Genomic DNA, 19,943 nt, shown 5'->3' with positions numbered 1-19,943 from the left:
ACTGGGGGTCCTGGTGCTCCGCATGCACAGCGCTAGGTCAGGCGCTGAGAGACAAAGCTGACAGAGGCACGGTCCCTGCTCTCGACTCTCACAGAGAGCCCCACTTTGTGCGCTGGGTACCCTGTGTCCGATACCGATGGGCACGGCCAGACTGGGGCCAGGACAAGCAGGGAGGTACCTGCTGGAAAGGGGAAGAGGGGAGCCAGCTACATCAGAGCCAGCCCACCATGATCTCCTGAACCCAAATGCTGGTGACCAAGGCAGGCCATCACTCCAAGGCAGAAATTACCTGCTGAGCCTCAAAACTAGCCACCTGAAAGCCTTCAGATGCTGTCTCCTTCTTCAGCATTCTGTGCACAGGACTAAACCCATGGAAACCCCAAGCACGCTGAGCCTTCTGCTCGCATGTGTTTCACATGGCAACAGGAAAACCACAGAGGAACGTGCCTGCACCACATATCAAAACCTTTAAAAATGTTTTGTCTAGAACAACACATGTGATTAAATATTTCACTGTTCCTCCTGCTGACTCATGTGGTGGCAGGAGAACAGGTCTTCACCCCCCGGAGGCATGAAGGCCACCTCTGTGTTTTGCCCTACCTAGCGGAGCAGCTAGAGTGATGAGATCTAGCTGCCCTGTTTCTTCTGGTGACAACCATTGGCATCCCAGGCAGCATACCTGTGCCAGACACTGGGGAGAGCAGGAAAAGGGGCAAAGGAGGACAGAGCATTTTCCAGTTCATTAAAATACCCAAGGTCACCACGCCCTTCCTTTGAACACAAAGGCAGTTTGCAAAGAGTGGAAGCATGCCAGGCCACGACGCGGGCCGCACTGACTGGTGGCGGGTCAGCTTGGGCTCAGTCTGGCTCACCTGCTTGGGTGTGCTGTGGCAGGTGAAGGCACTGAGTGCCAGAAGGCACTGAGTGCCAGAAGAGCGAGGAGGAGATGCCCACGCGCGTTGCCACTTGCTCCTTGAGGATGACCTGGCCATGCCTGTCTGGCTCCTACATTTGTCTCAGACGTGTGTGGGTCACACCAGCTGTGGTTGCAAAGGCCTGCTCCTTCGACCCATTGCACACCTGCAGTTGGGCGTGTACCAGGCACAAAACAGCCCTGAGGCCTGTGGTGGCTCCCGAGAACCCAACCCCGCTGCAGCTCAGGGCTGCCTGCCTCTCGGCTCCCCTGGCACAGCTGCCCCCTCCCCACTGCAGCCTGGCTGAAACACAGCTGAGCTAATTCTGGGCTCCCTGCCACCACACAGGCCCACGCTGCACATGTGCCGACTCGTTTCTGAGGCGCCCAGAAGCAGCGCCTAGGAGAAAGGCTATAAGGTGCCTGCCCGGCACCCGTCAGTCCAGGGTCAGGGCCGTCGGACCTCAGTGGAACCTGGAGGCAGACCTGAGGCCTCTCACCCAAGTCACGATGGTCAGAGATGGGCTCAAATTGCAAACTCCATGCATTTCTTGAAACATTTGGCCACAGCATGCAATCAGGGAGTTAAAATCTGGGGTTAAACTAAATCTGTATTACCCTTTGCCACTAACATCCATTCTGGCATGTGAAAAAGTCTCACCCTGTTGCCGGAGTTTTCAAACATAAAAGACATTTGATCCAAAGAGAACATTTGGGTCTAAAAGCTCAATTCAACCTAATTTAGAAACCATTTACTGAACACGCATTACATGTCATTCTTCTGCACATTCCCAGAACCAAAGCACAGACTTTATTCTCAAGAAATCTGTCTTTGGGGAGGTGAACACTTCTGCCCTTGACTTGTAGTAGACGGACGCACAGAGTTCTGGGTGGCAGGGAAGTCACTTCTCCCAGGAGGTGAGGGAAGGGAAAGAGTGACCTGTGGGCAGTCTGCCAGAGACCAAATTGGCAGCCCGTGGGCAGTGAGGACACAGGTATGAGGCCTGAGGCCTGTGGTGTTTGGGATGTTTGCAGAACCGGTTGTTTCAAGGCTGGAAGTTCGGGCACTGAGGGGGAAGCATCAGAAGCAGCAGACACAGAAACACGGGTTAGACATGGACACCTGACACCAAGCCCCTTAGTAACCAAGGACCACCCCTCCATCATAGGGCAGATCTTGGCACCCAGGGAGTCATGGAGAGTGTGGCCTTCAGGGACACAGATTGACCAGTGTAGGTGGCTCTGCTCCTCACAGTAATCAGAATAAGCCATCAGAACAAAACCTACCTTGCAGGGCGGTTCCCAGGATTACATAAGCTAAGCTGTGTGGACTCTGGCCTGTGGCCGGTGACCCTGCAGTGACCCAAGAGGATATGATGAAGAGAATGCACAATTTAGGGGCTCGGAGTTGGCAGTACCTACCACCTGGGGAAGTTACTTAAGCCTGGGAGCCCCTGCCTCCTCCTCAAGAAGAATGGGAAAGATACATGCCCTGCAAACAGGCTTAGAAATCACCTCTATTGCAGTTTTACCGTCATCTCGCCGTTCTCTGTGATCCACTGACCAGTGTGGGGCTAGCCGGCTGGCCCAGGCCCACCAGTGGTCAGGAGCCAGAAAATGAAGTTGGGAAGCTGGCTCAGGTACAGGTTGAGCAAAAGTGCCCAGGTAACTGTGTCCCCAGAATGCCTCTAGGGGACCTTCCACTTCGGCATTCTGTCTCCTTCCCCCACCTTCTCCAGCGCCACCCTGTCACCCAGCCAGTCAACAGCAGTAGGGAAAGGGACTCCAGGCGGCCTCTAAACCTCCCCCAAGGCAGGCAGCTGGGCTTCCCACAAGAAAGGTTCCCCTCTCTATGTGGCATTGCACACATGTGCACCTAGACCCCACCTGTATAAACACACACAAAAGGCACACCTGGGCATCTCTGGACACAAGGGAGGGCCCCCTGCGTGACCCAGCATGGTCCTGTCCACCCCAATGCTAAGGTCGGCCATCACCCCTTGGCTCACTTCCCGGGCTCCACTCCCAGCCCAGGCCACATCCCCAGGCTCCTGGAACCTCCAGCAGGACCAAGCTTTCTCAGGCACGGTTGGCAGGAGGTACTGGCAGGAAGTGGTGCAGGGAAGGCATTCCTGGGCCGAGCCCACAGGCGCTTCCCAGTGACCCTCTGCTCCAAGCCTGCCCTACTGGTTACAGACACCTGGCCCATGGTCGCTCTGAGGACACACAGAAGGACCTACTGGCAGTTTACATTCCTTTCAAAGGATCTTTAAAAAAATGGGAGTCCCTGCTGGGCAGAGAGAAGCCCTGCCTGTCTCCTCCCTCTCCTGCCCACTGGGGGTTCACAAAGGTACCTGACCATGCTGGTCCCTCAGAGGAGGCCAGGGTGGCCCTGACACTGGTGCCCGTAGGTCAGCGCTCCTCCCAGGGTGGCCCTGAGAAGAAAGGGCAGGATGAGTGGCAGCCCCTGCGGGGGGGTGTCTGGCAGTGGCAGGTGCCCACTAGGCAAAGGGTGCCACCCAGAGCAGGGCAGCTAGGCACCTGCTCTCTGGTCAGTTGGGATCTCCACAGGGTGGGCAGTTTTGGTGAAGGAGCCGGCACGGTGGTGCTCAAGGTAGAAACACAATGAGCGGGGGAGGTCAGCAGGATGGGCGTCCCCTTTCCCAGCTGGCCAGCCACTGGACAGCAGTACCACCAGGGCTCCTGTGATGCACGAAAGCCACGCACTCCATGTTGGTTGGTGACAAAAGATCAAGCGCCTTCAACAAAACTTCTTTGAACTCTCAGACTGAGGTGACGTACAAGGGCACTTCTTCACAGTGCTGTTACCAGTACTCGGTCTCCTTGAAACCAGAGTCAAATCTCTGACAGAGGGCACAAGGTTCGAAGGCAGGGCCACGCCTCCCGTTTGGAGAGGGACAGCCGACAGCCGTGGCCCCTCTGGGCTTGCCAGATTGCTGTCCTCAAAGTCACTGTGTCAGGCTTGGAAAACTGCCCCCAAACTTTCAGAGAGGGAAGGACAAACAATGCCCAAACAACACGATTCAGTCTCAGGGTATACTTGGAAAAATGGGCATTTTCCTAATTATGAAAGTAATTCATTTAGTTGTAAACAAACAAACAAACGAAAAAACATTTGTGCTATACTCACACAATGGAAAACTATTCAGCAATAAAAAGGGATAAACCATTGATAAGCACAATTGCGTGATGACTCACAAAATTATTACATGTTAAAGAAGCCAGACAGAGAGGGTACGCACTGCCTGATCCCATTTATACACAATTCCAGCAAATGCAAACTGAGTAACAGTGACAGAGAGTGGACCAGTGGTGGTCTTGCGGGGGACAGAGGAGGGGAGGGATGGAGGAAAGAGATCACAAGAGGCACGAGGCACCTCTGGGGGTGATGATATGTTTATTACGTGGACTGCGGTGTTGGTTTCGTGGGCATATACACAGGTTGAGGCTTATCAAATTGTGTGCTTCCCATGTGCACAGAGTATACATCAATTGTACCTCAATAAATCCATTTTTAAAACAGTAATCCCTGCTGATTATAAGGAAAAAAAAACATAATATGAAATCTCCCATAATTCTAACAGCTAACCAGAAATATGTTTATATATTTCCTTCCAGTCTTTTCTCTATACACACAAATAAAAAATTCATAAATTTGTTTTTATGTAGACTGAAACCTCTTTTAAAAAATTTTATGTTCTGAATTTTCTTTTTTTAAATTTTATTTTAAAGTTGTATACCTTGAGTTTTCTGTTTGGTTTTGAACTCCAATCCTTCACGCACACCAGGAGGTGGGGCTGCGGCTCCCAGGGGAGTGGTGAGGGGCAGGAAGAGAGGCAGAGTCCCCTGGGCAAAGTCAGTCTAGGGGGTGTGGGTGGAGCTTGGAACACTGGGCAGAACATCGGTCTAGTACCCTGAGGGAAGGCCTCCCAGAGTTAGCGCCCCTTCCTTTAGGCCACTCCACTCAAACCTTCTCCTCTAAATAGAGCCTAAATGACAGCACCTTGCTGCTCAATCAAAATTCACTGAAAAATTAAAGACCAGCCTATTTTCCCAATGTGCTGCAATCTTCACCTGGACCCAACCCCGTCCCTGGCTCTTTCCTGTGTCCCCCCACAGTTCTCTCTCCAGTTTTGGCCACCATCCCTCTTGCTTCTTCATTTAGCCTTGATCATGAAGTTCCTTGTGACTAATCCCAAGGCGTCGACCACAGTCCGGTGTACTCATTTTCCAAATTAAACATGGATGTTATAATTTTCCAAATTTTTACCTTTATAAACAATAATGTGATGCACATCCTTGCAAAGAAATATTGGGACAGCAGATTTGTTTCCTTGGGAAAAATTCCCAGGAGTGGAGTCACCGGGATAAAGGAATGAATTCTTTTAAGGGTTTGGGGACAAGGTGCCAAACTGCTTGGCAGAAAGCTTGTGTCTTCCACTCCCTCCAGGCATGTGAGCATCCTTGCCGCACATCCTCTCACACTGAGTACCACCATTCACAAAAACAATGCATGCCAACATATCTGAGAGCAAAAAAATAGTACCTTCTTTTAATGTGCACCTATTGGTTGACTGAGACTTCCTCACACTTACTGCCCTTTATTTCCCCTTACGTGAACTAATTCATATCCTTCACCCGCTTTCCTACTGGGAAATTCAATCACAACATAAGTTCTTCATATTGATTACTAGCATTGTTTAGGTAATAGAGGATTTGGCAGAAATGCTATAGGCATTTTTTTCCTCTCCATTTATCAAATGACTATTGATTTTATTTTTTGTTTTTGTTTTTCCTTTTGGCATACTAAAGTTTTCACTTTCCTCTGATGAACTAGCAGAATAGTTCTGGCCTTGTGGCTTCTGCCTCTGGAATCATGTTTCTGAGACCATAATTTCCTAAATACTTACTTAAAGTGAATTTAATGATTTCATTTTTACATTAAAATGTTAATGCACATGGAATAAATATATTTTGGGACTTAATATGGTTGAGAAACCTGACAGCTTCCCAAGTAGTTACTGACTAAACCTGCTGACTGCTATCTTCCAGACTTTCTAGTCCATTCCATGGGCATGCTTTCCATTACCATCCCCATATCAAAATGTTATCATACATTTACAACATGCTTTAACATCTGGTAGGTTATCCACCCAGATTATGGCTAGAAATGACATTAAATCCATAAATTAATTTGGGAACAACTTAAATGTTCAAAATATTGACCCCTCCCTTCCAGGAAAACATCTCCATGTCCACGACTTCTCTTCTGTGTCATGGCATGACCTTGCCGTATCCTTCATACAGGCTCCACAAGTGTGCACTGAGTACCCTCTGGGACGTCCCATCTTTGAACATACCATGAACGGAGCAGCTTCCCCATCACCCGTACAGGCAGAGGCTGCACTGTGCACTCTTCTGCGTGGGGGCGCTCTCTGCAATCTCCCCCTGTTGCGCACAGCTGGCTCTAAAGCCTCTACTGATTGATCACCCCTGCGGGCCCCCAGGGCCATGGCCACTGAGAGGCGCTGGCATGTTCCTCCAGGACGCAAGGCCTTCCCAGGTGAGCTGTAGCCCTTTGCCCTCTGCAGCCTCCACACCGTCCATCTCCTGTCCTATCACACGGCTGTCCCATGCATGCCAGACCCTCCCTTCAAATGGAGGTGCCTCTTCCTGTGCTTCCTGCCTGTACAAATGACACTTGCTCTTCTAGATCCACTCAAATGCTACCTCCATATCCCAATTCATTCATCCCCACTGGGTTTGCATATTGTGGAATAGCCTTTATCTTGGTCCACTTCATAAAAGTTATTCACACATCTGTGGAGGCCCAGCCCACATCTGAGACATCCTGCCTCACATCATGTGGCTGAAACTGATGTGTGTTGTTGACAACCTGGATGAAGAAGCTCTAAACGTGCACCCTGGGTGTGCAGAGGCCACTTGATCCTGCTCACTCTCCAAGTCATGAGGAAGGAGTAGTCTAGGAGGACAGCAAGGCCCACAGGCTGAGGACGAAGGAGTGTCTGTGCCTCTTCGGAGCTGACAGGGTGCAGGCTGGCCCAGCGGCCCAGCGCTGTGCTCCTGGCATCTCCGCAGACAAGGTCTTGGGCTCCTCCCTCCTGTGGGAAGGTGCGGGGCTGGGTCTTAGAAATCAAATTTGCCATGGCCCAGATATGCTCAGGTGAAGGCCAAGACTGTAAGCCCCGGCCACACAGCAGATTCACCTGAAAAGCTTGTTAAACGCAAACTACAGTCCCACCCAGACCTCCTGAGTCAGCCTGGGAGGTGAGGCTAGGACGGCCACGGAGGTGCTGACACCGGGCCAAGGTATGGCCCAGGTAAGCATACCTCTATCTCCTAAGCCTTACTTGAATGAGGCAATGTAGACAAGCAAAGGAGGAAACCGAAATCTCTCGAAGTCTAGAAGCCAGGCACTGGGCTAAGAAGGTGCTTGACATGAATTATCTAATTCCCTCAGCAAACATACATGAATTATTGCCCCGATTTACTGAGGAGGAAACACATTCACAGGTATAAGTCTCATCCTCAAGTGACCAGGCTGGGACTAGAACCAAAACCAAAACCAAAACCAAACCAAACCAAACCAAACCAAACCAAACCAAACCCATATTTGAGAAGTCCAATCTCTGCTTGTTTAGCTAACACTGAAGGTATGAAAATCCCCAAGCATTTGTCTCTCGGTGATGCCCAAGCCTGAGGCACGCCAGCACCTGGTTCTGAGCCTGCAGAAACAGGCTGTTTGCCTTCATCAATTGGCCTTGGCCAAGCTAGAGTCTTTCCAGGGTCCCTGCTTTTCCTCTAGCCCCATTTTGCACCCATGCATTGATAAGCCAAGTCACTGAGTGGACCCTCTGGCCCCGGGCTATCCTACCTCTGTGACTCTGTTTCACGGGCCAGGAGGTCCCTCTGCCATACTTCCACCCAGGGCCACAGTATGACTTTCTTGGGCTCTAGGTACTTGTGCCTTCATGGATCCCTTCCCCTATTAAAAAATAAAAATAAAAGGTGTACCTTACTGTTGCATCAGTATAAAGATGAATATACTATTATATATTAAAATATCTTCTTTGACCTAAAGTTCGTATTTTCTTCCTGATTTTAAAATAAGTTAAGACATTTTTGTGGACTCTTGAAACTATTCTGGACCCTCGGCACTGTGCCTCCACTGTCAGTGGCCCTGCCGTGAGAGACACACCATGGCCCCGGGCCCCACAGCCTCTGCCCCAGGGAACCCACCGCCCTCACCCATCACGTGCACAGCACTTACCCTGATGGATCTACAGCTGCCATCAGACCGCGAGCTCTGCAGGGGCCTCAACGATATGCACCAAAGGAAACTTTTACCAATTAGACAGCAGATAAACTGAAAGGTCTGTCTGAGGGACTTCTGCCTGATTTTCGTGTGGCCATATATTTCATATGCAAATCAACTCAGCACCCAGCTATCTTTCACAGACGACCAGGAGGCTGAGGTGCCTCTTGAGACTGGGCCACGGAGTCCCAGAGCCTTCTGTAAGGGTCCAGGTAAAAGAGACAGGTCTGGGATGCCTCGTGGCCCCTAAGTGGCTAAGACCACCTGCGTATGTCTAATGCTAAAGCTCTACTGGGCCATGACATGGCACATGCTTTGGAAGCTGTAGATCCATTGGGGTAAGTGCTGTGCGTGTGACAGGTGAGGGTGGTGGGTTCCCTGGGGCAGAGGCTGTGGGGCCTGGGGCCATGGTGTGTCCCCAATGCCTGGGATTGCTTTTAACTCCTGGAAGCTAAGGAAAAATTAAATGCAGAATGAGAGAAAACAGGGTAATCAGTCAGTGGAATGATGTTGTTATTTAGCCTGCTGCATCTTTTAAATTTGTCTTCATGCTTGGTTACCTCGTTTAGAGTCTATTCTCTTAATTTGTTTGTGTGTGTTTTATTAAAGTATTTTTTTGTCCTAAAAAGAAAGCATCTGGGAGCAGAAAAACACACCCGGTCTCAGCACTTGGTGAATGGAGCCTCATGCTGCAGAAGCATCATACTCCAGGGCACCCCTGGCTGAAGCTGGCTGAAGTTGCAGGCAAAGTCCCCAGGAAGAAGCCAAACTACACAATGGCAAGTCTGCGTTTTGAAAGGCTACAAACATTAAATCTCTCAAAACAGATCCTCTGTGATTTGCACGTGAATCCCTGATTACAGTTATCACTTGAAAATGGAATCCATATGATGCCACACAGATGGGTTATTATTTTTCAATAGGCGTAGATGTGACTAATAAAATACAATGTCATCTAGATGAGCCTCTACATTCATAGCATCTGTTTGTTTATCTCTATGTTCCTCCTTGGTAGATCATGAAAGTATAATTACTGTCCTGTGAGAGGTTTTCTGAATTGTTCAATGTTACAAAGGGACCCTCCTACTCAGAAAGACCATGAACCGACAGTCCAGAAGAAACCAAACACCGTAACAGGCCGCCCTGGACTTCTCCTGTTGAAGTGACTTCTGATAGGAATTTCGGTTTGGCTGATGGCAAGGAGCTGACACTACAGCTTTGGACAAAAGGCTGCAAGTCTGTCCCTCAGAAGAGCAAAGAACTGTTGATATGACAGCGGAAGTGTCTATTTGGGAACTGGGGAGAAACAGAACAGATGATGTTAGGGAAACGTTCGTGCCTTCAGCTGACCATGCTGGAGCATAGTGGACAGTTCACTTAGGGCTACACTCAGGACAGCCACCCTCCTGCCAGTGACCTCTAACCCAGGGCCAAGGAGTCCCAGTGGCAGACTCTGGGCTGAGGCCAGTAGTTCTGGATCCCATCCCAGCCCCTGAGGGGCTTTGGATGACCACCTTCCTCTCTGCCCCAGCTTTGTCTCTGTGGATGGGGACAGGCAAGTCACTTTCACTTCCCTTTTTAGCTTCAGTTTCCTTACCTCTCAACAGAGAAAATCGTTTCTGCTTTTAAAGGTTATTCCAAGAATTAGCAGGAGAATGTATTCTTTATGTACCCAATAGTGGCTGGAATACGTACAGCTCAGCCCATGTGACTTCAACCTTTCCTCCCTGTGTCCCAGCAGCCATTTATCCTCTCCTCCTTTAGAAGGTGAGAAAGGCTAATTACCTGCTTGCTCTGAGCCAAGTGCCTTTCAGGCACTGGAAATGCCCAACAACCCCCAGGCAGAAGGCAAGGAGGAGGGTCTCTGAGCAGACTCCATCTCTGGGTGGGTGTTAGGGAGGAGGGTTCTGGGGGAGCTGACCCAGGGTAAGGGGCCCACCCATGCCCCAGGCCCTGGGGACACCCCAGGGAGTAATATGCCACAGAGCATTCACTCCCATGAAGTTATGAGGACATTTCCCGGCATTGCCAAGTTAACAGTTCAAAACAGGTCAAAAACAGGTGACAAAGAAACAGCACAGGGTTCAGCCCCTTGCTGCACTGTGCTCTGGTGATTTAGGTAAGTCCCATAACCAATTTGGGCCTCAGTTTGCTCTTCTGTAAAATGGGGATAAAACATGCGAACAGTAAAGCAATCACAATGGCACCGGGCATGTTCGCTAACTCAGCACAAGGACAGAAGCAACAGCTGTTATCAAGGGGAAATTATCTCCTGAGAGAAACGGGTGCAGGCGGGTTCACAGCCCTGCCACTCACTAGCTGAGGAACCTTACTAGCTGAGATGACTTTACTTCTCTGGGGCCTTGGCTTTCTTATTTATAAAATGCACAGGGTGAGTGTAAGGATTAAATGAGACAAAGAAAGTGAAATACCCAACATGATGGGTGGTGTTCAACAGGCGGTAGATAGAACTATTGGCTCTGACATCATCGACTCTCTGGGCTGGGCTGACTGCCAATCACACACATACTCACCTACTCACCTCTTAATCATTAATTTAAAGCACAAGGTTGCGGTTGGGATATGCGACATGTAACCTGGGTTATCCACTGTTTATATATATGCCATGTGCAGATAAAATTCAGAATCTCATCTTATATAATTAGAAGAATTGAAACAAAAACAGCCCTTGCTGTTAAAATGATTATTACAGTTTTCTTCAAATATACAATCAATGTACACCCCCCAAAAGTAAAGAAAAAGAAACAGCTATTGCATATAAATCAAGTCTTATTTTGAATTCATAGAAAGAAGGTGCTGTAGAAACCTAAGGTGTATCACTGGGGCTCTAGCAAATCACTATCACAGGTGACCCTTGAATAATGTAGGGGTCAGGGTGCTGACCCCTCATGCAGAACAACTTTTGAACCCCCACAGAACTTAACTACTAGTAGCCTACAGCTGACCAGAGAACTTACCAATAACAGTCAATTAACACATACTTTATGTGTTAGATGTATTAAATATTATATTCCTACAATAAAGTAAGCTAGAGGAAAGAAAATGTTAAAAAAATCATAAAAAAGAGAAAATACAAGTACAATATTTATTGAAAAGAAAAAAAATCCACGTATACGTGGACCCGCCCAATGTCAGCTGTACTTTCTCTTTATTAAAAGACATGAGTTTCTCCAATGGGCGTTACTAACAGTCAGGTCTGCTGGGCCCTCCAAGGACTAGTCCCAGAGGCAGTCTCGCCCCACCCTGAGCCCTAGGTGGCTGGCTTCCTTCTCCCTTCCTCACTCCCACCATCCCCTTGGAGCTCCAGGTCAGCAGTGTCAGTTGTTTCAAATAGTCCATCTCTGAAGGGGTGACATTTTCTGTGAGGGGTGGAGGACCTTTGAGTGTCAGAGGAGTGTGCACCATCAGGCTAGTGGCTGCCCGCTACTGTCACCCAAACGCCCCACCCCCCTACCACTGTGGGCTCTGGGTGCTAAAGACCCAGTCTTTCCTGGAATTCTTCCTCAGAGATGCTTTCTCTGAACAGTTGAAAATATAGCAATCCACTCCGAAGGGGAGCTCACAACTAACTATACCAGCACTGGAATCCGCAGTAACTATGCACAAGAGCCTTTTTGCAGAGGCAGGAAAAATTGTCATTCGTAAGCTGACTGCAGATCCATTGTGACTCATGAAAAAAATGTGGCCAGTAACTCAGCAGTATATTAACTCCTGGCTCCCGCCCACGCCTGGTACCTAGGGGCTGTTCAATGTCCACAAACCACCACCAAGAGAGGGGCAAAGAGAGCCATGCACTCTCCAAGGTGGGAGGAAACAGCCAGACTGTCCCCTTGTGGCCCACGCCCTCCGCTAAGGCAGGCCTCTGGTGTCTGAGGGTCAAATACTGGTCTGTGTACCAGGCCAGTCTCCAGAAACTGTTCAGATGTGGCTTCACCTTGAGTTTCAAGCTATTGGAGCTCAGGCTGGGGAGGCTTCCAATCTGATTTCTAAGAGAGACAGGAAGGGGCTCAGGCCCTGTCACAGAGCTCTGAAGAGGACAAACGACTGGTTCTGGGGTCAGCGACCCAGCCCACCATCTGTGACTCTCACCTCTGCCTGTATCACATAGAACATAAAAAGTACGAAGTGAAAAAAGAGAAAGGCTGAGATTCCGTTTGCCCACTGGGCTTGATCACTGCTTGTCGGAGGCTAGAAAACCAAAGACCTCATTTCCCGCCCCCCCCCACCCGCCCCCATGCCAGGCTCCCCTGGTGGAGGACTTCTCTGTGAGTCTTTGCTGGGGAGGTGGCAGGTTACCCCATGGGTGGTGGCAGAGAGCTCAGGGCCCTGCATTAAACCTGCCTAAATGAACTGGAGCGAATCCTGAATAGCACAGATGCTGAGGATGCTGTTGACCAAGACGTACAAAATCTCGTGAGGGAAAAAACTCCTTGGTGTGAAAAAGAATTATTTCAGGCAGGATGTGTTCAAGGAGGAGGTTGTAGATTCAAAGAAAATCCACTCAGGAGATGGCATTTCAAAGGGACTGGCCAGACACACGTGCAAAAGAGCACGAACAAAGACATTTGTCGTGCTGCTAGTAAGCGGCAAAAGGTGGAAAACAACCCAGGTAAATGTCCACCCAAAAAGGGCTTGGGTGACTAGGCTGGGCTCTCCCATATGACAGACCTCTGCACGGCCACAAGAGCTGACGCTATGAAAGAATAGCTAATAATGTGGAGAAGAGCCTCGATGCACAGTCTAGACATGACCTCTTTTTCTTAAGTACATACTTTTGTGCATATGCGTGTCTGTGAACATTCGGCATAGCACAGACAAACGTCTGGAAGGAAATGCCCTCAAATGTCATTGTGACGCAGGCTCATGTTCTGCCCCCGATGTGCTGGATACAGAGACCATTACGGTGGCACCTGGCCTTGGGTCACACGAGAGACCAGTCAAAGCACAGCCTGGCTGGAATGAGCCAAATTGCCAGTCTGGTCGTAGCTCCAGACAGCAGGCAGGCTTGCTCCATGCCAAGTCCACTACCTTCTGGGCCTTCCCTGCTTGCTGGCCTGGCCGAGTCCTGTCCACCAGCTAGCGGTCCCCCTAGGCTGTCCCAGGGCCCAAGAAATGCACTCAGTAACTTCAGTTCTAAATGTGGAATCAGATAGGCCTTGCTTACAGAACAACTCAACTCCAAGACCCATATTTGCTCACAAAAGCCACGAAGGCAAGATGACACTGGCCAACCCTTAGAAAATGGATGATTCAGATCTACAAAGTGCTTTGTGTTCAAATATCAAGGGCCCATTTTCACCCAGAGAGTATACTGGAAGTGCTAATTTATGATGATGTAAAGATTCGATTTCTGATGGAGCACGCAACTGACACCCGGCAACCGTCCAAAAATACGTGACCAATTCTTTTCCTAAGGAAATGATCCCAGTTCATAGAGAATGAATCAGCAGGTGGAGTGGTACAGCCTTGAGGTTCAAATGTCAGATGGGTGGGTCTGACCTGCCAACAAGCCCAGTCCTCCTCACTTGCATGAGCAGAGTCAGCACTGCGGGATCCAAGTCACAGAGCCTCTTTGCAGAAAGGACCCATAGAAAGTTCTTGGTACCACTCCTTGGGGTGGGGGTGAGAGAAAAGGTGAGTCATTAGGTATTAAAGCAAGATGGCGGCCCTCAGGACTAGGGCACAGGTGTTAAAGCAGGTTAGAGCAGGTGCAGAGTAGAGACGGGGCTCCAGGGCAGCTTGCTGCACATCCACGTTGGCTGCCGAACACTGAACTGGCCAGGTCAGAGCCCCAACCCTGGGACACAGTATGGCTGCCACACCAAATGCACCTGTCCCTGTACTTGTCAGGTGTACATGTCTTGCCTGGCCACAGAGAGGCAACCAGACCAAAAAGGGCTAAGAGTTGAGACCGGATGGCACATGGCTCAAAGCAGCGTGTACCGCATGACTGGCAACCACCCTCCCGTGGTCACTTCTTTCCTGAGTTGCTGAGGGCAGAAACTAGCCCTGAGAACACAATCTGCCAGCTACCTGTGAGCCTGAAGTGGGTGTGAACAGGCTGCGTAAGTCTGCACAGACCAACCAGGCCCAGGGCCCTGAAGAACGCAGGCTCATTCACCTCAATGGGGCAGTGGCTTCACAAGAATATACCCAATCTGGAAGCTGATTTTCAGAGACTAATTTAGTGTTCTTCTGTAATGTACATTTGATGGGTTGCTTGAAAATATTTAATTCTGAAGAACAAGACAGCAAAGGGGATGGAAGACTATTGTAGGATGTGTTAAGGTAAATACTTGGGAGGTAGGGCACGTGTGTATTAAACATAGAGAGGTGTGGAAGGACCAAGGACACGGACACTCATGGGACACCAGGTATACCCGGGTGGCTGGGCAGCAAACACTCATGCTGCACTAGTTATCTGGAATGGTACTGAATACTCATGATATATCCATATGAAGGAGGCTAAATACATGAGAGGAACCTAAAACAGGTCATGATTCAGTCACCCACTGGTGACATCTATTCTGGTCCTCTAATCCATGGCTGTTCATGAGGACAGTGGCAAGCCACAGATGTGGCAGAACAGAATTGTCCCTACATCTCACCAGTTGAATACGTGTGTGTGTCATTGGCCAGGGCACTTCCTGTCGTGGCCCCGCTGCAGGTCCCTGTAACCTCACATTAGCAGGGAAAGCAAATGCTGCAGGGAAAGAAAGGCCGCGCAAACATGGGGGACCCCAGAACTCAGGGGCTGCAGATCTTCCACCTACTTGTACCCTCCCCTGCCCGTGCTTCCATCCCCGCCTCCCTCCCCTGCCTCTTGCTGTGTGTTTTAATGTGCACTCAGGTCGTCGCCCACACGACATCTCCTGCTAGCACTATTTGGGAGCACTCTGTACAGCAGATTTGCTCATTTTCCTTAAATGCCATCAGGTCCCCTATACAGAAGGATCCTTTATTGCTTTAGGTACTTTACTAGGGAGGCCCAACTGGGAATTGTAATAAGTGATCTTTCATCTTCTAAGAAAGAGAATTGAAGAGAAATAGCTACAAATAATTTATGAAGCATTTTCTCTGCTGATATAGTATTCTGAGTGATGCTCGTGTGTGTGTATGTGTCACTCTATGGGGTGCCTGAGGTCACAAGGCCTCTAAGTGACAGCTGACACGGGAGCTCTGACTTGCCCACCTGCCCCCTAGGCTGGACCACCTGTTTTAAGAAAGCAAAACACCTCTAACCTTTTCACATCCCACACTGGTGCCAGCCATCTGAGAGCGGTTTCTGGGGAAAATTGCACATCGTGGCTAATGCTTCCGTTGCCTCCCACAGACATGAGAATTTGGAGGCAGAAACCACGCAGAGCTCGGGGGTATGGACCTCAGAGGTGAGGTGAGGCTTCTGGAAGTTCTCAAACTTCAGACATTTAAAAACCAGCCCCACACACCAGGGCCAGGAGGAGCCTTGAGCAAACAAGCAATGTGCTAGTCCTCACCTTTCAAAAGAATCTTTTGTAATTTCTCTTCACAGATATCTTAATTATAAAAAAAAATATTTGAGGGCCCTCCTACCAGGAACTGTGCAAGTGTCTGCATGGAGTTGGTGGCAACACCAGTGAGGTGGTGGCCCTGGCTGCATGGCCATACCTGTCTCATCACATCTTGTCAATCCACTGCTAAATTCACTGAGCACTCACACAGCATCTTGTGGTTTGTGACCTAGGGAGCTCAGAATGACAGGTTAAAGCAACACCAAGAGCCTAAGGTCATTCCTCAGAATCACAAATGTGTCTTAAGGACCAGTTACCTGACCTAAAAGTTTGAAATGATTTTCTAGATGCAGATATTTTAAGAATAACATGATTCAATGACAACTACTCTGATTTCCATTCAGTTTTGAGAAAACACAGGGAATTTGGAATGCGACCATGCCTGCTGTGCTACCTACAGGTGACACTAACCAAACCAGGGTTTACAGGTACCTAGACAGTGAAAGGGATCAGCAGGACACCAGGAGGGGTCTAGCCACAGCTGGGTCCCAATGGCTACCCTGGGCAGGTCCTCTGTCCCTGGGCATTCAAGAGATCCTTCTTATGGGAAGTTCTCTTTCATCTTAATGTCTTAATGTCACATAAAGTTCCACCTCCTCAAAGAAGCCTTCCTTGACCACTTTACCTTCCATACACTAAATGTAAACAAAACCCAGGGCTTGCGTATTCAGCTTTAGGCCTCATCAGGGTGAATCTTATTCTCCAAGTAATTCCTAAGCACCCGGAAGAAGCAATTATGACTGACTTGGACTTTTCTGTATTTCCTCAGCAGCTTTTGGGAAACACCAAGCACACACTGGACCGTTCTGATGATGAAGAAGCTGCAGCATAAATGGCGATGATGGCTTGGAAGAAATTCATCCACATGAAACGGCTCAGAACTGTGAAAGTGCAAAACAACAATTCTGTTTTCCCACCACCACCACTTCATGGCTGCCCTCTCCTCCAAGCCCCTGACTGGCTTCTCCAGCAGCACCCAGCCCCAGCGCTTCCAGTCTTTTTCAGGTAATTAGAAGTCCAGGGCACATAACTCAGGTTGAAGCCCAGAAGGATGGAGAAAGGGGAGAGGGAGGAAGCCTCCTGTCTATTTTTGCAGCGTGCTCTTCCCTGCACCAAGGTGCATCTGGTTTCTCCAGGGATTGGGGAGGGAGGAGGGTTAACAGAAAAAGATGTTTAAATTCCCTTTACACATCATGAGCAAAGCTTGGAAGTTTGAGCTCATGCTTCAGTCTGAGTCACACATACAGAGGACAGAAGATGGGACCTAAGAAAGAGTCTTACCCTCCAGGAAGTAAAAGCTCTTCCAAAACTGGGAAGAGAGAAACCTGAAGGGACTGAGCCCCCTGCCCCTTTGCACTTGGCCTGGAGGAGAAGAGGTGGGGAGAGAAGAAAAATGCCTGTGAGGCGGAGGGGGATGTGGAAAGCATGGGGAGTTTTGTCCTGCTGCTGCTAACATACTGGAGACCACTCAGTATGGCAGAAATAGCGCCCTAGCTGCACACAACCTGGGCAGGTACTCAGGTGCCCAGTAGGGACCTGGAAGACCTCAGGGCCAGTTGTAGGAGCCAGGTACCCAACTGTGGCTCACCCGAGTGATACCCGACTGGACAATGCTCAGTGGAAACAGGAAGAGGCGGCTCAGTAGTTGTGGTGGGAAATTCACCAGAGGACCAGGTGACCAAGAGGCCACTCTCCCCAACACCCTGATGTGACCACAACCTGCGCCAGGTGCTCCGACACTACCTGTGGCAAGAAGGGGCCCGAGGTGACCTAGAGAGACCAAGACTGACTCTCAAAGGACTAAGCTGATTTATACTAGACTAAGTGTTTTCAAATACGAAAATTAACAGAAAATCCATGTTATACAAACTATCATCATTTTAAATAAACATAGCATCAGCATTACTGATCTCAGGCTCTCACATGGCTCAGCACAGCCCTGGGGCAGAGTCAGGAAGCCAGCCCAGCTCGGCCCTTCTCCACCCACCCTCAAAGGCAGGGACTCCAGAAGTCCCTGCCCTGCATTGCCAACAGATATGCTTCTCCTCACAATTCTATGACCCTGAAGGGCCCTTAGGGATGCCCACACCACCTCATCATCCCAGGTGTGGGTGCCAACTTGAACTCCAAGGAGACTATGGGGTCTAAACAGACTCTGTCCCATGGTCACGTGCATGTGTTATGTAAATGAAGGAAGCTTGCAGGCTTAGATAGGGGAGTAGGATATTTTAAGATATCAGTTTGGGAAGGTGTGGGGTGGGCTCTAAAAGGATCACACAGTTGCTTGTCTCCCACTTGAAGAGTTTCCTGGCTCAAAATGAAGTGTTCAGCAGTGACACGATGCCAGCTGTCGTCTTATACCTACACAAGTCCAATTCCAACGCTGGCACTCCTTTTCCCTTGCATTTCAAAGGCTGAACGCCAGCTAGTTTGGGCGACTACTTAGTTACACTTGTTAGCCTCATATCAAAGCCCTGCCTGATTAGAAGCTTCTGTCCAACAAATATGTGTTGATTAAAAATTTGAACATTTCTTAGATCAAACCCAGAATTCCTCCCTGCTGGCTTGTAATCAAAACCTAAAACTTGTTTAGCAAATAAACCATTACCTGAGCACGAGGAACACAGTGAATGAATTTGCCCCCATTTTGTCCTGCAGTGGCCTTTAGGGACAGGTGGCACGAATCTTCCGGATGTCAACAATCTCCACCCGGCAAGACCGGCTCCCTCACCTTCATTTTCTCAACGCGTCACCTGCCAGGATTTGCCTCACAAGTCAAAGCCAAGTCCAGCAAAGTCAGCAAACAGAAACTTTGGGAACGCGTCCGGCTCACCTCGCCCGGGGCCCCGCGCTGCCAAAAGGCTGCCGCGAGGTCGGCGTCCCCCTGCGGTCCGAGGGGCACCTGCGGAGTGGCGCTGCCCTCAGCGACCCCGCACCCGGCCCAGCTCTGGGCGCTACTCGTGTCCGCGCCGCCCCCGCCCGGGCCCCTGGCGCCGCCGGTCCTCGGCCCCCGCGCGCCGCGGCCAACCCACGTCCCTGCGCCCGGTACCTGCAAGGGCGGTGGCGGGGCTGCTCCACCCCGGGTGCTCCGCGGGACCCTGCGGCCGGGGCGCGGTGCAGCAGGTGGCCTCCGGGCTCGCGACAGCGGGAGTCTGGGACCCGCGCGGGCACGACCCTCCGGCGGCGGCGCTCGCGCTCTTGGGCGCGCGCACCCAGCCCGCGCCGCTCGCTCGGCCGCGCTGGGCTCGGCGGGGGCGGACGCCGTTCCGCTCGCTCGCTGCGCGTCCACCCCGCCTGCCGCTCCCGCCCGCGTCGGGAGAGTCCGCCGAGCGCCCGCGGGGGTCCGGGGCGGCGGGGGCGGCTCCTCTGCTCCGCGCGCAAGGGGACACACCCCGCATTCCCGCGCGGCGGCGCTGTCGGGGTACCAGACCTGGCCGTCCTGATCCCAGCGGGCCTGTGTACCTCCGAGACCCCGGCCAGCCGCCCGCCCCCCGCGCGCCCCGACTCCACCTCCCGCTTCTAGGTCACCTGGGCCTTCGCAGGTCATCTGGGCCTGGGGCTCCGAATCCGCCTCTCAAAGCCGGCGGCCCGCGGGCGGGAGGGAGTGGGCGCCGGAGCGAGAAGTGCGCATTTGAATGAAAGCAAAAGTTGCTCTTTTATAATCATGTGGGTCCGGAGCGTCTTCAGGCTAATTAGGGAAGCTGCCGCCCTGTCTTGGGGTGATTCATTGTTGTGACACCGCAAGTGTGGGAAGGAGGCTGCTGAGGACGTCGCAGATTCGCTGGCTCCCTTTTTTTCTTTTACAGACGGGCCAGTCCCTGCGAGGAGACTGTCTTAGCAAACGTGCTGGCCTGGGGAAGGGATGCGCTCAGCTAACCGCCTGGAGACCCACTCTGAAGCCTGGGCCGCCCCCACCCCAACCACGGCCCCCATGATGAATGCGAAGTGTGTCCCGGCAGAAACCGAGGCCACAGCTCATACGCTGGAAACCTTCGTGCCCAGCTGGCGGAGATAATGCTAACGTCAGCGCTGTTCTGTGTGTGTAGTGGGGGTGGGGTGGGAGATGGCAACGTCCTGGGGAGGTGGGTCTGATGAGCTTTCC

At 50.8% G+C, this 19,943-nt stretch overlaps 1 protein-coding gene across 1 annotated transcript in view; it reads right to left on the bottom strand.

Moving 5' to 3' along the window:
* Positions 1–18,928, bottom strand: part of CRACDL (CRACD like) — a 100,455-nt gene extending 81,527 nt beyond the window's left edge. Inside the window, exon 1 of the mRNA XM_039872481.1 lies at positions 18,891–18,928. The gene's annotated coding sequence lies outside the window, so the exon portion shown is untranslated. The remainder of the gene's footprint in view (positions 1–18,890) is intronic.
* Between the last annotated feature and the right edge of the window lie 1,015 nt (positions 18,929–19,943).

Source organism: Pteropus medius, unplaced genomic scaffold (assembly GCF_902729225.1).
Source record: "Pteropus medius unplaced genomic scaffold, Ma_sr-lr_union100, whole genome shotgun sequence".
Lineage (NCBI taxonomy): Eukaryota > Metazoa > Chordata > Mammalia > Chiroptera > Pteropodidae > Pteropus > Pteropus medius.
The sequence above is the reverse complement of the archived record's forward strand: the minus strand, read 5'-3'. Positions and strand labels throughout refer to the sequence as shown.